Source organism: Schistocerca serialis, chromosome 6 (assembly GCF_023864345.2).
Source record: "Schistocerca serialis cubense isolate TAMUIC-IGC-003099 chromosome 6, iqSchSeri2.2, whole genome shotgun sequence".
Classification (NCBI taxonomy): Eukaryota; Metazoa; Arthropoda; class Insecta; order Orthoptera; family Acrididae; genus Schistocerca; species Schistocerca serialis.
Window position 1 is genome coordinate 700,682,246 of NC_064643.1, and position 21,581 is coordinate 700,703,826.

A 21,581-nucleotide genomic window follows, 5' to 3' on the forward strand; every position below is an offset into this window, starting at 1 on the left:
TTCTTGTCTCTCCAGTTCTATTCAGTACCTCCTCGTTAGCCACATGATCTACCCATCTAATCTTGAGCATTATCCTGTAGCAATACATTTCAAAAGCTTCTTTTCTTTTCTGCTCTAAACTTTTTGTCATCCATGTTTAACTTCCATATATGGCTACAGACGAATCCCTCCAGAGGAGGCTTGCTAACGCTTGAATCTATATTCCATGTTAACAAATTTCTCTTCATCATAAATTCTTTTCTTTCCATTGTCAGTGAGTATTTTATATCCTCCCTACTGCGGGCATCGTCAGTTACTTTGCTGCCCAATTCGCAACACCTGATTTAATTCGACTACATGCTACCATCCATGATTTTTTTTTTTTACGTTCATCTTATATCTTCTTTTCAAGACACTGTCCATTCCGCTCAACCGCTCTTCCACGTCATTTGCTGTCTCTAACTGAATTATAACGTCAGCAGCAAACCTTAAAGATTTTATTTATTTTCCCCGAACTTTAATTCCTACTCCAAAATTTTCTTTGCTTTCATTTACAGCTCCTACAGTGGACATATTGAGTAACATTGGAGATTGGTTAGAACTTTGTCTTACTCCCTTCTCAACCTGTGCTTCCTTTCATACCCCTCGAGTCTTATAACTGCCATCTGGTTTCTGCTAGAGCTGTAAATAGCCCTTCGCTCTCCTGTATTTTACCCCTGCTATCTTCAGAATTTCAAAGAGAGTTTTCCAGTCAACACTGTCAAAAGCTTTCCCTAAGTCTACAGAATCTATAAACGTAGGTGGTCTTTCCTTAACTTATCCTCTAAGATGAGTCATAGGGCCTCTATTGTTTCGCGTGTTCCTACATTTCTCAGTAATCGAAACTGATCTTCCGCAATTCTGACTTCTATCAATTCTATCATTCTTCTGTTAGTATTTTGCAAAGTTAAGTTATGAAACAAACAGTTCGGTAATTATCACACCGTCAGCAACTGCTTTCTTTGGAACTAGAATTACTACATTCTTGTTGAAGTCAAAGGGTATTTCTCCTAGCTCATACACTGTTGTTTCTCATGCCAGTTTAACCTGACTGTTAAAACCACTCAAAGTAATGATTTCTGAGATAACCGATATTTTTTTTTATTCCTGTCACATCTGGTAATAAACGTAGAAATCGAAAAACGTATGAAAAAAATTTATTTTTTCAGTTTCAACATACATAGAACCAAAGCGTTAAATTAAATAGGCAAAGAAAAGAAAACTTAGTCTGTCAACAGTCCGTTCCGTTTCTCGGAAAGTTAGAAATGGCCGAATACAACAAAACTCACCAGCATTGTCGGATTAATTGCAACTTTTTGAAACTCTGCTCAAAAATCATATTGTAATTGGGGGTCATAACCCTATTTGAGCCGTACGAAAAGTCAGTAGTTAAGGGTGAATAATGAGATTAAAGAAATCTGTTTTTCGTGTTAATTGTTCCATTTTCAAGGCTATAAAAAGCAGATAAAGGAATATTACGTGGACACGGGGAGCAGATAAACAACTTACTATTTTCATTATGCACTATGAATGAATTGTTATTAAGTTTTTGGTTTACTACTGTTACCAGAATTTCCTTCCTCTTTTATTATTTCATAGGAATGGCAGCCAAATCTTTAACCTTTTAAAAGCAAATTAAGCACTGTACTCCATTGCTGATTGTGGACCGGATGGATGGTTAAGTACACTCCTGGCGGAAGCATCGGTGAATAATTTCCAGGTGACACGTGACAGGCGTAGAAAACAGATCCGTGAATGTGGCGCTGCCTGGAGTGGAACTGGTAGTGGGAAACTTTCGGTAAATGTGCTTATGTTTACCGGCTGCGGACGTGGAGAGTCGTGTTTGATTTTCTGAAGCCGAACTATATCAGAACGATTTTCCCTCGTAATTTAGAACTCGGTCGTTTCTACACCAAGACCCTTACCTCAAACTATCACATTTGCCCTTCTGTATAGTCCCTGAAAGTTTGTAACGTCATCCTCGAATCACTCTGCTCGCTGTCATATATGCCAATATTTTATTCCCTTTTTTTTTCTCACCATTATCAAATCTGTAATCAATGTACGATTCCTCAGCGGCTTTTCCCGCGTGAATGTACGTTTAACTTTGTGCTGGAAACAGGCGTCTGGCACAATACATTCTTGTTCATTACAAAGAACGATTAATCTCTTTCCGTTCTCGTTTACTATGATTTCTAGAAAAAGACTACAATTTCTTCTTTAGATATTCCAAACCTGCTGTTTAAGTCACCGGAAACTATAATTTCCCCTCCATCATATACTACTTCCATCACATTTCTGGCATTTTTAGAAACGGATTCCTTCACTTCGTTATGAGAATTTTCAATTATTGCAGGTACTCCAGTGACAGTAGTCTTGTGATTACGGACATTTATCAGCACTTTTCTTATCCTGTCTCTTACTTGTTCTGTGTATTAATTACATATCTCGCCTACTTACTGTGTATTAGTAATTGCACTCTTGGTCTAGCATGTGGGGATTTTGTTACCCACTCCATATAAGGTAATAGCTCCCCAGAATCTCTGCTTTTCCAAAGAATGGAATGCAGGGCCGTTGCTGTAATCACCTTCCAGGAGAATCAGGTTACTTTTTTATTTTCATTTTCTTCAGAGGTTTCTCCCCTTGTATCGACTGCCTTCCTCGAATCTGGAGTTCAACATATCGCACTGTTGCTACTTTTGATGCGCCCTGGGTATTCGCTTTCCTCTGTACTACCCGTATCTGTGAGGTGTACCCATGTACGACATCGAGTGAAGCGCCCAATGGAGGAATAGCAATCCCACACAGAAAGTAATTTTCTCTGGTAAGCAAATTTTCAGACCGCCGCTGTACGTGGTGACCGCGAACCTGCATCAAATATGCTTTGTTCTGGTTGGTTAACAACCGGAACCGCTCGCTACATTCGAATTTGACAGCTGCCGTTTGGGTTTGGGATTGGTTTGTTTACAGTATGACTCATATTGCAAGAGTTGGGAGCGTCATGTATTTAGAGTAACGGATTGCATTTTCTGGAGCATGTACACCTACTGAACAACGCTGGTGCTATATATTTATGATGACGACAATCAAAGCGAGAAAATAATGTTTATATACAATTTTCTAATTGTTTCTTATTAATAAATTTACGTGGCGAGTATATGAGTACAGCGTCATTTGTTTCTGAGCTGCACAGTAAATTTAATTCCATTCTTCTCACCTCCAAATCACATACGTGGAATTAATCACTGTTTACTGACACGCTTCAGTACATTCAGTATAAGATAACGATATCAGGCCACCATTCGACTATACGAACGTTTACGCAGTTTAAGTCGACCGTCCCGTTGTGTTATACAAGGTGGTCCATTGATAGTGACCGGCCAAATATCTCATGAAATAAGCATCAAATGAAAAAACTACAAAGAACGAAACTCGTCTAGCTTGAAGGGGTAAACCAGATGGCGCTATGGTTGGCCCGCTAGATGGCTCTGCCATAGGTCAAACGGATGTCAACCGTGTATTTTTAAATAGAAACCACAATTTTTATTACATATTCGTGTAGTACGTAAAGAAATATGAATGTTTCAGTTGGACCACTTTTTTCACTATGTGATAGATGGCGCTGTAATAGTCACAAACGTATAAGTACGTGGTATCATGTAACATTCCGCCAGTGCGGGCGGTATTTGCTTCGTGATACGTTACCTGTGTTAAAATGGACCGTTTACCAATTGCGGAAAATGTCGAAATCGTGTTGATGTGTGGCTATTGTGATCGAAATGCCCAACGGGCGTGTGCTATGTATGCTGCTCGCTATCCTGGACGACATCATCGAAGTGTCCGGACCGTTCGTCAGATAGTTACTTTAATTAAGGAAACAGGAAGTGTTCGGCCACATTTGAACGTCAACCACGACCTGCAACAGATAATTATGCCCAAGTAGGTGTTTTATCTGCTGTCGCGGCTAATCCGAACATCAGTAGCAGACAAATTGCGCGAGAATCGGGAATCTCAAAAACGTCGGTGCTGAGAATGCTAGATCAACATCGATTGCACCCGTACCATATTTCTATGCACCCGGAATTGCATGGCGACGACTTTGAACGTCATGTACAGTTCTGCCACTGGGCACAAGAGAAATTGCGGGAACATGACTGATTTTTTTGCCCGAGTTCTATTTAGCGACGAAGCGTCATTCACCAACAGCGGTAGCGTAAATCGGCATAATATGCACTATTGGGCAACGGAAAATCCACGAGGGCTGCGACAACTGGAACATCAGCGACTTTGGCGGATTATTGTATGGTGCGGCATTATGGGAGGAGGGATAATTGGCCCCCATTTTATCGATGACAATCTAAATGGTGCAATGTATGCTAATTTCCTACGTAATGTTCTACCGAAGTTACTACAAGATGTTTCACTGCATGACAGAATGGCGATGTACTTCCAACATGATGGATGTCCGGCACACAGCTAGCGTGCGGTTGAAGCGGTACTGAATAGCATATTTCATGACAAGTGGATTGGTCGTCGAAGCACCATACCATGGCCCGCACGTTCACCGGATCTGAAATACCCGGGTTTCTTTCTCTGGGGAAAGTTGAACGATATTTGCTATTGTGATCCACCGACAACGCCTGACAACATGCGTCAGCGCATTGTCAATGCATGTGCGAACATTACGGAAGGCTGTTGAGAGGAATGCCGTTACACGTATTGCCAAATGCAGTGAGGTTGACGGACATAATTTTGAGCATTTATTGCATTAATGTGGTATTTACAGGTAATCACGCTGTAACAGCATGCGTTCTCAGAACTGATAAGTTCACAAAGGTACATTTATCACATTGGAACAACCGAAATAAAATGTTCAAACATACCTACGTTCTTTGTTTTAATTTAAAAAACCTACCTGTTACCAACTGTTCGTCTAAAATTGTGAGCCATACGTTTGTGACTATTACAGCGCCATCTACCACAAAGCGAAAGAAGTGGTCCAACTAAAACATTCATATTTCTTTACGTGCTACACGAATATGTAATAAAAATGCAGTTGATAACCGTTTGACCTATGGCAGCGCCATCTAGGGGGCCAACCATAGAGCCATCTGGTTTCCCCCATCAGGCTAGAAAAGTTTCGTTCTTTGTAGTTTTTTCGTTTGACGCTTATTTCGTGAGATATTTCGCCCGGTCACGATCAATGGACCACTCTGAATAGTGAAATAAATAGATATTCAGGTATGGTTAGAACAGCGCAGAAAAGAGAACGTGGAGTATGACGTCATATCAATCGGTAAAATAGTAATTATGTCAAAAAGAACGTAATGTTTTCGAATGTTTGAGATATTTCGGTAATTCTCTCTGTTGTCTTTGGTTTTACAGAATATTATTATTCGTATCTTCTACGGTGGTACACAGCCCGTGCTGCGAAAATATCCGAACATTAGCGTGACTCTGCGGCGCCTGCTACTGCATTGGGTGCGTTAGCACGCCCCGGTAATATCATCTGCGCAACTTGTTCTCCAGGTAGTGGTTTGAGCGGTATAAAAGCGACTCTGCTGTGGTAAGCGGGCTCCCGGGCCGCGGAGATGGGAATCTCGTACCAGTAAAGTTCTTCCTTATTTCTCCAGATCAAGGTAAAGCAGAAAACGTATGTAATTACAGAATGCCGAAGTGCTTCCATTTTCACCTCATGACCAACATTAGAGGATGAAAAGCAGCACTGAATTACAAGAACTCAGTTGTAAGAGATAAAGAGCTAAGTGTTCGATTTTGAAATTGCGCTTTGCTCTATCATACCAACATCCGTACAGTTTGTGCCGTGTACCGTAGTGCCTCATACTGCTTTGAAGATTTCTTGTTTCATTGTCTATCTAAATAGAAAAGTGGCACTATTTCGATGCAGAGATTTTTTAAACCAGAAGCGAATGCCAGTGATATACCTATTCTCGGTAAGTCTTGCAACCAAGGGAACCTCACCAAAGACTTGGTTGAAACAGGAAGCATGGAGATAATTTTCATTTAGAGACTATAAATTATTTTCCGAAGTTGACTGAGATGGATATAACTGAAATAACAACCAAGGCAACGAAATGAAGAATAAGAAACGAAAAACGTCAAGGATGACAAGAAAAGTAATGCGTTTAATGCAGGAAAGAAACTGAAAAAGAGGAAAAAACTGAAGTTTTCTCAACAAACAAAAAAAAGGATAAACACTAAATTTAGGCTACGAAACATAAACTGAGCGTATGGAATTGTAATTATTAGGTTACTACAAGCGTAGTGAAAACTGAGTAAGATTTTCACCAGAAGCTTCGTCAGTGGAAACAAATAAAATGAACATATAAGCATTTTCAATATTTCAGTTACCACAGAGTTAAAAAATGATTTATGAAAGGAGAATAAATGTGACTACAGAATGTTCAGCGTAAGTCTTCCATCGAAGCCACTGCTAACAAACAGAATATAAAAGTGTTGCCGTAATACCTGAACAAAGTTAGATTCTTTTCCTTATCTTGTAATATCTGCAGTAAACCGTCCTGAGAAACTGTAATTCGTTTTTTAATCAATTAGGCATCCAGATCGGCTTTTAATTTTCTTTGCATTTAAGCATAATACCTCAGATCTATCTCTCTTCTTTTCCAATGCCTCGTTGATGATGTACTGGTTTCGAAAAGTACGCGATCATTATTTTACATAAGCTAACTTTTGTCTCCTTCTGCATTTTTCTTTTTACCATCGGAGTCAACTAGCAAGATAAATGTTCCTATATGTCCGAAAACGTAGCATTCTGTTCCATCTCTCGCTTACTAGTCCACCTAACTCTTTCACTCTTGTACTTCAACTTTCCTCTGTGTTGCCACTCTTCACCACTTCTTCTATCAAACCCAAATCTTCCATAATAACACTGTTAATTAACTGTAATTTCTGTCGCTATTTCTATTTTCATCTGGTTTATCTTCCTTCTTTCATGAATAGGCTGAGAATTTCATCTTTCCATTTACTTCTTTCGTATATGTTTGTAAGCTCATCCAACTATAATTATTTCTTACTTTTATTTAATATTTTCTGCTTCACCAAATATTCCATGGACACTTTATTATGATTCTGATCTATACTCGTATAACGCGGGTACTTTCTGCAGTCCATTTTCTCGCTACAAAGTTTTAGTGTAACAAAGTTGTGAGTTTCTTGCTCTCCTTCAAGTACAGTGTCTATGAATTTATTTGCAGCCATCTGAAACGCATCACAGAAATTCGGAATGATTCCTCCTCCCTAATTCCACTCCACACACTTATTATCTGTTAATCTGACTCAACAAAATATTTGATCAGCTGAACATCAGCTACTGAGCAGCATATTGATGGAATAAAAATCCACTTCAGACGTAAATTGAAATAGTCCAGCTAACTGCTGGTTGGAATTTCTCATTAAAATCTATGCTAGCCTCTGCTTAATATTTAACTTCTGTCCCCCTATAATGGGAATGGATTGAGCATAACGATACAGTTAGTCCGGAACCGCGCGACTGCTACGGTCGCAGGTTCGAACCCTGCCTCGGGCATGGATGTGTGTGATGTCCTTAGGTTAGTTAGGTTTAAGTGGTTCTAAGTTCTAGGGGACTGATGACCACAGATGTTTAGTCCCATAGTGCTCAGAACCATTTGAACCATTTGATACAGTTAGCAAGAGCAATTGCAGAAAGTTTTTAAACAATACTTCGTTCGCCGCAGTTTCCTATTTTTGATGCATCTTATGAGACAGGCAAATTTATGAGTAGTTCTGATCACTTTATATAAGAGAAGAAGACGAATCCCGCAGGCGATTTTCGCCGTTCGGCTTCCAGGCATGGCTGTGGCGATCGCAGTGACCGGAAGTCCGCTCAGAAAGTAAGACTGCTGTTTTGTACAGACAGGGACGCCGTTAGTGCTGTGCTCGGACTACGGGGTGTCCCTTAGACAATAGGGGCAAAGCTAAGTATTCTGTGTGAAAAATGTATGGCACAGCTCGAATAAATGATCCAAACGGGAGGGAAATTGGTCAATAATGCGTTGCTCCACTTCTGGCCCTTACGCAAGCATTTATTCTGCTTGGCATTGATTAATAGAATCGTTGGATGTCCTCCCGAGGAATATCGTGCCAAATTACGTCCAATTGGCCGTCCAAGTCCCGAGTTGGTTTAAGAGCCCTGTCCATAACGTTCCAAACGTTCTCAGTTGCAGAGAGATCCATCGACCTTGCCAGCCAACGTAGCGTTTGCCAAGCACGAAGACCAGCAATAGAAATTCTCGTCGTGTGCGGGCGGACATTATCGTGCTGAAATATAATCCCAGGATGGCTTGCTATGAAGGGCAACAAAACAGGCCCTATTATAGCGTCGACGTACCGCTGTGCTCTAAGGTGCCGCGGATGACAACCAAAGGGGTCCTGCTTTCATAGCATAGCTCGGGATTAAATGGCATCCCAAACCATTCCCGGTTGTCTGGGCGTGTGGCGGGCGACTGCCCGATTCGTGTCCCTCCGTTGTCCTGGGCACCTGAAGAGCAATTCTCGCTGCTTGTCGGGGCTCAGTCAGAAGCACAACTTATCACTGAAGACAATTCTATTACAATCAATGAGATTCCAGGCCTAATGTGCCCGAGACCTATGCAAAAGGGCTTGTTTGCTGTAAAAAGGTTAATGGTTGCCGAAGCAAAGTGCGCCTTGAGTTCAGCCTCCGTTCTGTGAGCGACCTATTAATGGTCTATGAGGTCATTGTAGCACCATTTGCACGTGAGTTCGATGATTAATGATGAATCAGGGCTTCTGAGTGCCTCTTTGAGGATTGCTCGGTCCTCACGTCCTGTCTACTCTCTAGGTCTATTGCTTGCTTCTTGACGCTGTGTTCGGCCATGGTTCACCAAATCCTGACAACATCGTTGAATAGCAGCATCGTTCCTACTCAAATATCGAGCGATTAGCCAATAACTCAGTTACACGTCCTCTGCCAAAGATTGACTTCCGCCTAAATTGTTCACTTCTTGCCTGCGAGGCACAGTTTTTGTCCATCTGAATACACGGAATGAAGTCTGCAAAGATCTGACGTCCTGATATCAACATGTCCCATCTTCACTATCCTTTGTCAGCTGCGTGGAGAAATTGCGATACAGCGTCACACATTCATCCGCCGGCCGCCAAAGTTGCATTTTCCGTCTATACCTGTACGAATAGCAGTCTGTGATCAGTTTGAATAATTTCTTCCAGAGGCGGCGTCTTTCTTTCTCAGAGTGTACTTGGATTGCTGGAGTAGCAGAGACGACACCGCTTTAGCAGTGAAACAACTATTGCTGGTCTAATAATTCATTCGTCACGGGCACTGCTATCGGCAAGCGCCTAAAAGAACGGAGGTTTGCAAACACCTCTCAGGAGACGTTCGGACACCCCTCCAGTTAACGAGTGGAAGGAGGAGAGTTCTTTGTAGGTTTCGACGCGATCCTAACAATAAAATATTTTCCAAAAGGACATAAAAATTCTCAGACGACGAGGCGCCAGAGTGTTGGTCACGTAAACAAGCATTCTGTGGTGGCACTACCCAGTATTTTAGGTAAGAATATTAAATTTTATTGTAAGTGACTGGAAGAAACATGGAGGCCGCAGTCTAGTTTTGCGGTAGCAGCGCTGGCCATCAGTCACGCTAAGTCGATGTGGAGGGCTCAATACAGACTCAGATGTGAGTTGCACAGCGAAGGTAGCTGAGCGCCGTTGTGAACTGTTCTGCGAAGTTGTCCAGGGCGTGACCACTGGTTTCCCACCACCTATGGCAGCACCGCACACGTACCACCCTCTACAGAGCTGCCAATACAGAGTGGTCCATACAAACTGGTGGCAGCAGGGCCGAAATTGCAGCAATCAATAAGGGAGTGTGCACCATCCCGGCATCAGGTCATTCGAGTCACCGTTTGTAGTGTCGTAACTGGGGTGAGAAATACTAATTTGTTCTTGTGTGACAGTAATCACGGAGTCGAAGTTTACACTGCATGGTTTTAAGAACGTTACATCGAAGAAAGCAGATGAGCCTCTAGATCTATCACAATTCAGGAGTAACGGTACAGATGAATGGTTAGTACCTGTACGTTGCACTCAGTGTAATTTACTCAGGCGTTCTGTGCCTTGTCCTGAAACAGTAGCAGAATTGCTTTGCTTGTGACCGTTTTGGGCACACGGCTAGGCACTGTAAAGTGTCCAAAATGGTTCAACTGGCTCAGAACACTATGGGACTCAACATCTTAGGTCATAAGTCCCCTAGAACTTAGAACTACTTAAACCTAACTAACCTAAGGACATCACACACACCCATGCCCGAGGCAGGATTCGAACCTGCGACCGTAGCAGTCCCGCGGTTCCGGACTGCAGCGCCAGAACAGCTCGGCCACCGCGGCCGGCTAAAGTGTCCAGGAGGCTCATAAGCTGGCAGATGTAATTCGATAGAACACCACGGGTCTAGCTGTTCCACGCCTATTACTTTGTTGTAGTGTAATTTTTACTTTGGAAAACTGACGCAGAGGCAAAATCAGAGACAAGAAGCGTCACCACTGAAGAAGCGGTGCAGTCATTAGTGGATGAGATTACTCATAATGTGGTTATGTTTAATGAACCAGCAGGAAAGAATATCGAAGAAGAAGTGTTGAAGTGGCAAACTCCAGGATTGTATCTGACTATGGCGAATCTTGTTTCCCCTCTCTCTGGTAGAGCGTCTGAGGATGTGTTGGCGTTTATAGAGGATCTTGTCATCAGCTGACATAGGGGGTTGGTGAGATAAACGGTTGTTGCAGATCGCAAGATTACGTTTGTCAGAAGAAGCACAATTGTTCGGTAAGGTGCACAGGAGCATAGGGAAATGCATAAACTTTTGACCAGTTGAGTCAGGGTTTGTAACAACGATACAAGAAGCATACAAGTGCATGGTTCTTTTCGCGAAAAATTAGTGTTGGTATGCAAGAGACATAACGAGGCAGTGGAAGAGCTTGCAGATAAAATTAGGAGAATGAATGTTAACACGTACGAGCTCTCATTAACGACAAGGTAAATAAAGTGGCGCTGCAAGAGGCCGGGCAACGACCGCTTGATGATATTTTTGAGAAGTTTGACTCCTAAGGATCTTCATGAAGGGGTTATGTTAGCTTTCGAACAGGAAGAAATCGATAGGCTGACAGGAGTAAGAGAGCGAAAATAGATATTTACATCGAATATTAATTGGGGTCGAACGGTACATGTAAAAAGACGGTGTTACCAATTACGGAACCCACAACAGAACTGGAGTAACCGGGGTCGCCAGCAATTTGGTGGAAATGGCAGTAGAGGAGGTTCTGGTCAACGGTAAGTTTATGGGGATAAGGGCAGACGCAGTCTAGGAAATAGTAAGGGTCCGTTAAACTCAGAAGGGAATCCCAGGGCCGCATACAGCAGTTCCCGGTGAAATAATTCCAGTCAGAACGAATGCAAATGCGGAATGTGTCATTATGGCCGCGCGGGGTAGCCGCGCGGTCTTGGCGTCATGTCACGGTCCACGCGGCTCCCCCCGTGGGAGGTTCGAGTCCTCTCTCGGGCATGGGTGTGTGTGTTGTCCTTAGCGTAAGTTAGTGTAAGTTCGATTAAGTGGTGCGTACGCTTAGGGGCCAATGACCTATGAAGTTTTGTCCCATAAGATCTTACCACAAATATCCAAATTTGTCGTAAATGGTGTTGTGGTTGGACGAGAGTATAAAGTATTGCTTGACACTGGAGTATGTGTGTCAGTAGCCTCGAGCGAATTAGTGAGTAGGAGGCAGTGGAACTCACCACGATTTACATGGGGTACAGGATACTGATATACCGCCACTAGTGTCAGCGGTGGCGAATTTTTCATTTGGGACAACCATGTTTAGGCAATGTGTGGATGTGGTGTTTCATGTAAGTGAGGGGTATGGTACATCCTAGATTTTGATTTTCTGCGTCAACATCATGCCATAATTAGCCTTCGACAACGTACAGAGGAACTGAGTGGGGAAGACATTCCGACTATGGGAAACTGTTATCAGTCTTAATCTGCCGTGAGGAGTATATAGTATACAAGATGGTCCAGTGAAATTATGATCAATATCATTAAGGTGTGACTCGCATGATTGTGTGTCGAAAGACACCGGAAAATCACTATGGGTGAATGTTGAACTCAACTTACCAGTAGGTGTGACATGTGTAATAGAACCATTGGACGGTGGTGAATTATAGACACAGCATGTTGTTTGGTCGAACCTAGTATTGTACACGTACAGGAAAGGGACGGAGGAAAATGGGGTACCCATCAACATGGATAATTTTGGAGTGAAAGAAGTAAAGTTGTTGAAGGGAATGTTATTAGCTACACTACAGATTCCGGATGGGGAGGATTGCACACAGGAGGTGTGAGCTATAAGGGGGCACTGGACGCTGCTAGAACTGCATTTCGCGAGAAGTTGAAACATTTGAAAGGAGGAGAAAGAGCAGAATTGGACTACCTGTGACTATAATTCCAGGATCTGTTTTTTTTTTCTTTTTTTTTTTTCGAGAGGGCCGTTGACTGCCACGCCATTAACACAAAACAGGATTCCAACAGGAAATGAAGTGCCGGTATACCGAAGACGATATAGAGTACCACGGTCGTTGAAAGCAGTTTTAGAAAAGTTCATAGAATAACAATTAGCTGACGGAATAATAGAAGAAAGGGGGCAGGAATTGTAATGGTATCTAAGAAGTCTATGGACGGTTCGCAGGAGTAACAGTTTTTATTGCGATTAACAAAATGGCTGGCTCTGAGCACTATGGGACTTAACATCTATGGTCATCAGTCCTCTGAAACTTAGAACTACTTAAACCTAACTAACCTAAGGACATCACACAACACCCAGTCATCACGAGGCAGAGAAAATCCCTGACCCCGCCGGGAATCGAACCCGGGAACCCGGGCGTGGGAAGCGAGAACGCTACCGCACGACCACGAGCTGCGGACTGCGATTAACACTATTTGGAAAAAAACACCTCCGCCACACACCATCAGTTGGCTTGCGGAGTATGGATGTAGATGTAGATGTAGATGTATATGCAGAATAGCAAGACTACAACAGATGTATACCCTAATCCGAATATCACGGCGACCATAGATAACCTAGGCAAAAGCTAGTGTTTCTCAACGTTGGTCTTCAAGAGTGGATACCATCAGTTACAAGTGGTTCCTGAAGGTAGAACAAAATCAACTCTTTCAGGAGATGGGGGACACTACCACTATATTTTTCGATTGAAAAATGCACCGACGACATTCCAAAGGTTGCTGGTCAGAGTACTGAGAGGACTAAAACCACGCGAGAGCTTACTATATCTTGATGACATTGTCGTCCATTCAAGGGATATGCAGGAACACAGACAACTTCTAAAACTAATATTCAGCAGATTACAGGCAATACGTCTCAAAGTCAGTGCTGAAAAATGTCACTTTTCAAATGTTCAAATGTGTGTGAAATCTTATGGGACTTAACTGCTAAGGTCATCAGTCCCTAAGCTTACACACTACTTAACCTAAATTATCCTCAGGACAAACACACACACCTATGCCCGAAGGAGGACTCGAACCTCCCACGGGGGGAGCCGCGTGGACCGTGACATGACGCCAAGACCGCGCGGCTACCCCGCGGGACCAGCCGCACAGTCCATGACGGCAGCGCCCAAGACGTCTCGGCTACTCCCGTGTGGCGTCACTTTTCCGTGGAGGAAGTTAACTGTTGGACCGATGTCATAAGTAAGGATGGTGCAACAACTGATCCAAGGTTGGTGCAAGCAGTGCAAGATTTTCCAGTACCGCAAACTACTACGGAGTTACAGTCGTTCGGCGGTCTCACGAATTAATGTAGGAGGTTGAGGGAGTTGTGGATACTGAAAGACCGCTTACACAAGTGTTGATGAAAGGGGTTAACTTTTTGTGCTTGTAGGAATATCAGGGACTACTTGTTAACTTAAAGGAGATGTTGATATCGAGTCTAGTTTTGGTTCAAATGGCTCTAAACACTATGGAACTTAACATCCGTGGTCAGCAGTCCCCTAGACTTAGAACTTCTTAAACCTAACTAACCTACGGACATCACACACATCCATGCCCCAGGCAGGGTTGGAACCTGCGGCCGTAGCAGCAGCGCGGTTCCGGACTGAAGCGCCTAGAACCGCTCGGCCACAACGACCGTCCCAGTTTTGATGTTTCCAGTCTTTAAAAAAGAATTTATATTCTTATATGAAGCGTCAAACTGCGCCCTTGGCTGCGTGTTGAGCCAGGAGGTCGATGATCAAGAACATCCTGTTCCCTTCGGCCGGGGTGGCCGAGCGGTTCTAGGCGCTACAGTCTGGAACCACACGACCCCTACGGTTGCAGGTTCGAATCCTGCCTCGGGCATGGATGTGTATGTTGTCCTTAGCTTAGTTAGGTTTAAGGAGTTATAAGTTCTAGGGCACTGATGACCTCAAGAGTTAAGTACCATTGTGCTCAGAGCCATTTGAACCATTTGAACCCTTCGCATCTGGACAACTGAACGCCGCAGAAAGAAGTTACTCTGCAATGGAGAGAGAAACGCTTAGTCTGCTACAAGGTGTAACATATTTTCGATGTTATTTGTACGGGAGGAAGATTAAGGTGATAACAGACCATGCAGCTTTATAGTGGTTACTAGGCTTGAAGGATCTGTCAAGTAGCTTAACAAGATGGGCATTGAAACTCAGTGAATTTCAAAGGAAATGACCCATAAGCTGGGAAGGAAACACAGAAATGTGAAATGGCTAAGCAGAGAAGTAGCTGTTAGACAAGCTCTGCGTCACGATCTTACAGAATGGGAGACAGCACAGAACACCGAATCCGAATACAGGCAGTATGAGAAGTAGCAGCAATTGGTATGCATGATGGATTATTGTGCAGATAGACAAAATAAGAACCACAAGTGATGGTGCCCGCCAAGCATTACATGAGATGCAGTATCACACTTTGCAGGGCGGCGAATGGAAGTGTGGCGGACAAGTATTGGTGGAGAGGAACGAAGGATAATGTGGATCAGTACGTCAAGCACCGTTCATATTGTGCACAGAGAACCAGTTTTAGTTACAAGCAGGTATTGTTACAAAGATAGCCACAAGCAAGGGAAACTTTTACTTTCCTTGGCGTGGACATGTTAGAACCATTCATCCAAACACCAGCAGATAATCGTTTGGTCCTGAACACTATAGATCATTTTTCTTGTTACGTTGAGATGGTGTCAATGCCTGACCAACAAGCAATCACAGTCACACAGACGTTAGCTGAGAGGTATATACTGATGTTTTGAGTGCCACAGACGATAATAACGGACCAGGGGGCGAACTTCATGTCAGATGTGATTAAGGAATTGTGTTGGTTGCTGAGAGTGAGGAAGCTGCTTCATGTCCTTCCTTGCCTTTACTAGCCCTTCTTGTGGAATCGCGTCCGGCGTACCCTTGAATGGTCGCAGACATCTCATACGCACAATCGTCGTTCATACTGGCAACTGCAGATTCAGATTCACCGGTGACGTATATTTGACTACTAGGTATAGGCCCTGGTATCACGTTAAAAACATCTTCGTCTTTCCCCTCAGTGCATGTGGACTCGACAACATCGTCCATTGACAAACCTTACACTGTGGTAAAGTCCGCACACGCCTCACTGACTCTTCCTGTTTCTCCAAGGCCTTTGCATTTGCTCTAGACATATTCCAATAGGGACAAATTGTGTGTGTGTGTGTGTGTGTGTGTGTGTGTGTATGTGTGTGTGTGTGTCGATCAGGCGGCATGTAAGAGAAATAGTACAGCTATACTAAACCATTTACTACTTCAGTGGACTCCAGGCGTTCGTGATCATATCATCATCTTAAGTAATCATATTATAAATTTTAGTATAGGAGATAGCGTTAGTAAGACTGGTTTCAGTGCTAGCAGTAGTGGTATGTAGTGGCAGTAGTAATACTGCCTTCTTATAGTTGCGTTTTAATGTTTGTTACTGTAACAGTTGTTTGCGGTCTTCTAACAGTACCAATAGCAGTAGGTGACAAAGATAGCTTTGAATTTGGTCATAATATTTCGAAATAAGAAAAACCTATGGTTCTTTTTTTGTCACGATAGATTGAGAGTACCGTTTAGGCAGTCATCTTAATGTTTAAAAGCAACAGTAATAGGAGCAAATAACGACAAGGAAATTTCGTTAGAAAGACTCTGTAAAAAACTGGCGCAATGTTCATAATAGGAAGAAAAAATATAGATTATTATAAAGACTTAAATAAATGCGATTCTACAAGTAGTGTTCCATTATTTTCATCAAGAAAGTGAAAACTGAAAAGGTGTAGTTTCCGTACGGAGCGGAAGTCCAAATACGCAATTTCAGATACTTTTCCAAGTCCAAACTTTGATGAACCACGTTATTTTCGTCTGCACCTGTGTACTTCCGATATTTTTCTTTTGGTAGGCCTGTCTAGCATGTAATTATATCAACCTGGAACAACTTCACTATGTACAGAGTTAATTTCAACATTTGAATGCCATTCGATGCACTGAAGACGCAGGTATCAGACGCCACCCAAAAAGGTGCTATGATGTGCAGAGGAAGCAAAATGTCTCCTGTTTACCAGCTGAACAGGTAACTGCACCACAGGCCTGATTTTTTTTTCTTTTTGTAGCCTATATGCGATTTGATGTTTCTCTGACTCGTTGCACTGCTGCACCGTTTCCAGCTTCGAGCCAGATGAAACTGTGGAAATCGCACAGTATATTAACTATGTATTGTTAGGTTATCTGACGTATTGAAACATACTGGTGACCTTATCTAGACCCGTGATTAAATCAATTTTAATTAGTTACTTGTTTAACCATCCATAGATCATTTAGAAAATATCACAAAAGTCGTCTTAAATGAAAAAGAAACACTTAAAATAAATCGCCGTTCATTCATATAGTAACATTACGGTGTCTTATCATAAAATACTTTAACACCATTTTCACTAAAGTATTAGTATTTTAGTCGTCTCTTTAATATCCTTGAGCAAATTATTATAGGTTTCATTCCACTGTGTGCTATCCTGAGTTTTTTGTTTGTTTATTCTTGTTAAATGCAAATTCAATCTGGCTCTTTCTTCATGATCATGAATACGGCTGTTTTTTCAGGTAACTGATGGTGTTCCCCTTAATGTTCATGACAGGTTGTTAAATAGACCCCCATGGCGCAATCACTGTCCCCAAGTATCCAAACAGATCATGACTGGGAGCTGAGTTACTATTTTTTGTTATCATTCTGACAGCCCTTTTCTGCAATTTGGAGTCACACTGGGTGTGGCTGGGCAACTTGGGGGGACGTGCCTCCAGTACCTCAGATTATCTGACGATGACAATACGGAACTTTTCTAAACATCATCCGATTTCTGTTATTTCAGAGTCCCCATTTCAGATCTGTACCAGGGGAAAATTTGTGGCAGAATCGAGAATCGAACCACGATCCTCCGTGTCGCTGTCAACCACATTAACATTTTAGTTATACAGATTGTCTCATCCATGCTTAACAAAAGGAGATGTGCAACGGAATAACTTACTTGCTCGTCCAAAACTGTTGATCCATGATGAACAGTACCACCACCGTTTGTGATGTGATGTATGAAACTGGCTTCCGAGTTCGAGGGTACTTTACTCGTTCAATGTGTACGGTGTCTTACAGTAGTCCTGTTCATTATTCGGAATCTAACACTCTGAGGACTACATTGTGTTCTCAGTCATTCTACGTGTTGATGTCTTGTGAGACTTTATACGTCTTACGGCTAGGGTTGCTTCCATCGCCACAGATGTAGCACGGTGATGGACCTTCGTTTCCGTGGCGCAAATGAATTTCCTTCACTGAATAACAAACTGTGATCTCAATAGTTGATTTTTATACTTGTTCTAAATTTATTATTTATTACCCTCCAAGATCCCTCCTGCACCAAACCAGCATCCATAGAAATGAAGCGGCCTTAGTTTCATAACTATTTCACTGGATATTGCCATCAGCACATAGTGCATTCCTTGTTGTTGAAATTACTATAGTCATTACCATCGAAACTCACATATAACATTTACAACAACACGTATAAACATAAAGGTACAGGACCACCTTGTCGATCCTGTAACTTATATTGTGATGGCAATGCTAACTGTGGGCACACAGTGTCCATGCAAAAATTTTGCGAGGCTAGTCGTCGTCGTTGTTGTTGTTGTTGTTGTTGTTGTTGTGGTCTTTAGTCCAGAGACTGGTTTGATGCAGCTCTCCAAGCTACTCTATCCTGTGCAAGCTTCTTCATCTCCCAATACCTACTGCAACCTACATCATTCTGAATCTGTTTAGTGTATTCATCTCTTGGTCTCCATCTACGATTTTTACCCTCCACGCTGCCCTCCAATACTAAATTGGTGATCCCTTGATGCCTCAGAATATGTCCTACCAAACGACCCCTTCTTCTGGTCAAGTTGCGCCACAAATATCTCTTCTCCCCAATTCTATTCAATACCTCCTCATTAGTTACGTGATCTGCCCATTTAATCTTCGTCATTCTTCTGTAGCACCACATTTCGCAAGCTTCTATTCTCTTCTTCTCAAAACTATTTATTGTCCACGTTTCACTTCCATACAATGTCCACGTTTCACTTCCATACATGGCTGCACTCCACACAAATACTTTCAGAAACGACTTCCTGACACTTAAATCTATACTCAATGTTAACAAATTTCTCTTCTTCAGAAACGATATCCTTGCCATTGCCAGTCTTCATTTTATATCCGCTCTACTTCGACCATCATGAGTTATTTTGCTCCCCGAGCAGCAAAAATCATTTACTATTTTAAGAGTCTCATTTTCTGATCTAATTCCCTCAGCATCACCCGATTTAATTCGACTACATTCCATTATCCTTGTTTTGCTTTTGTTGATGTTCATCTTATATCGTCCTTTCAAGACACTGTCCATTCCATTCAACTGCTCTTCCAAGTGCTTTGTAGTCTCTAAAAGGATTACAATGTCATCGGCGAACCTCAAAGTTCTTACTTCTTCTCCATGGATTTTAATTATTTCTCTGATTTTTTCTTTCGTTTCCTTTACTGCTTGCTCAATATACAGATTGAGTAACATCGGGGATAGCCTACAACCCTGTCTCACTCCCTTCCCAACCACTGCTTCCCTTTTATGCCCCTCGACTCTTAAAACAGCCATCTGGTTCTGCGAGGCTAGTAAGACGAAAATAAACAAAGCTGCAAAAAAACTTTGGTTAGAATAAAAAATAATTTTCTTTACTACACGCGCATTGACACATATACACTATAAAAGTACCGGAATAAAACGAGAGGAGCCACTCTCTCTGGAACACACTGAAACCTTCAACATATGATCTTCGGCTGGAGACGATTACACTGACAAAATCCTACACACTTTGCTACACTCATTACACGATCAGTTTAAATGACTGCTGCTCTCTTATCGAAAAGTAAGATGCACTCTGTGGAAATGTACCAAATGGTGATTCGCTCACCACTAGCTCTGAAGACGCCGTGAACCTCCCACCAACCTGTGAACCTACGTGGTCAAGGACTGTGCTCTGTTAGGAATCGGATCAGGGTGATCTCGTCCCTACCGAGTGACCAAAGAAAGGTACACCATACTCAGACATTTGGCTTCACCAACCCCCCCTTATTGTCTTTAGCTGTCATTCATTTACACTCCCACCGATGAATAGCTTTTTGGCTGAACAGCTAGTTGACACCTTGGTGTTTATGCCACATTGCAAGCCATGATTATGTTGTATAGAACTGCATAAGCTTTTGTAGCTATGGGAGCTGGTAGGAAGTGCAGGCTACCCACTGCATTTGCGATGGATGATACGCTATATGGACCGAGAGTATGGGAAAGAGATGAGAATAGGCTGAATTGTCCTTGACCGCCTACAGATCGCAGGAAGCACCGCATCAGATTTGGCACCAAGATGCACAACTTCTGGTAATACTTTAATGTTTAAACTGTTCAGAAACCGCCGGCCGGAGTGACCGAGCGGTTCTAGGAGCTACAGTCTGGAACCGCGCGACCGCTACGGTCGCAGGTTCGAATCCTGCCTCGGGCATGGATGTGTGTGATGTTCTTCGGTTAGTTAGGTTTAAGTAGTTCTAAGTTCTAGGGGACTGATGACCTCAGCAGTTAAGTCCCATAGTGCTAAGAGCAATTTTTTTTTTTTTTTTTTTTTTTTGTTTAGAACCCAATCTATCAATCCTGAAGACTTTACAAACACCGATATCTATATAGCTACAGTTAACTACAATTTCATTTATGAAAAATTCGACCTGCGAAGGTTAACTAAGAAATCATTTATTGTCACGAATGATTGACGGTCAGAGGCAACTAATCATTTAGTGTACCACGAGCTGGCAAGCAGGAAACAATAATACTGTCTACATGATTCTATGATTAGCCTTATTCAAGTAACAAGTGTACACTATGAGTGATTTCTTCATTTAATTAAAAGTGAGATAAGGTTTAACTTTTGCTCAGGAAGCGTTTGCACCCATTCTAGTACTTCCACCCAGATTGTGAAAACGTACAAATTACTGGTGCTATATTTCACCTACTAAAATAACCTTAAGGTTTAGTACTACCATTTTAAGAAATATGGGAACGATACACTGCTTCTAGAATGTTATGGTACTCTAATATTTATAATCAGATTCCATAATAATTGCTGTAATTACTGAGTTCAGACTCACTCTCGTTTAACGTTGATTAAGAAAACGCATTTGCCTTATTTGGGTTTGAATCAATAAATGAAGTGGAATTCTATGATTATTGTAGCATCTTAGTAGTATTCCTGGAAGCCATTCCAAAATACACTGACTTTAACTCGTATATCAGGAGCCACTGCCAACAAAGAAGGTTCAAATGGCCCTGAGCACTATGGGACTTAACTGCTGAGGTCATCAGTCCCTCCCCTAGAACTTAGAACTACTTAAACCTAACTAACCTAAGGACATCACACACATACATGCCCGAGGCAGGATTCGAACCTGCGGCCGTAGTGGTCGCGCGGTTCCAGCTTGAAGGGCTTAGAGCCTCTCGGCCACCCCGGCCGGCCCCAACAAAGAAGGCATTCAGTAGGATGTTAGAGACAGTTTTATAAGGAATAACGTAAGCTAGTCTCCGCTTGGTTATCTAAGGAAGAATCAAGTTCACTTTGCTAGGACTTACGTTTTCGGTTCATTCAACGTAACACTCCTCATGGAACCTTCCGCAAATCACAACAAGGGTGGTCAATGTGTCATACGTACAGTGTTCGAGACAATTAAAGGGTCAATACATTCGAAAACCGTCATTGCATCCAATTGCGGCGTAGAAGTTCGAAATTTGGCTTCAAGGTGTCTACGACCTTCCTCTGTAACAGTGCAAAAGCGTGGGTCACTACAATGTCACCTCAAGGGCTCAGAGACGCTTGAAATAGCAAGATGAAGACATTTTCAAAAAGAATGC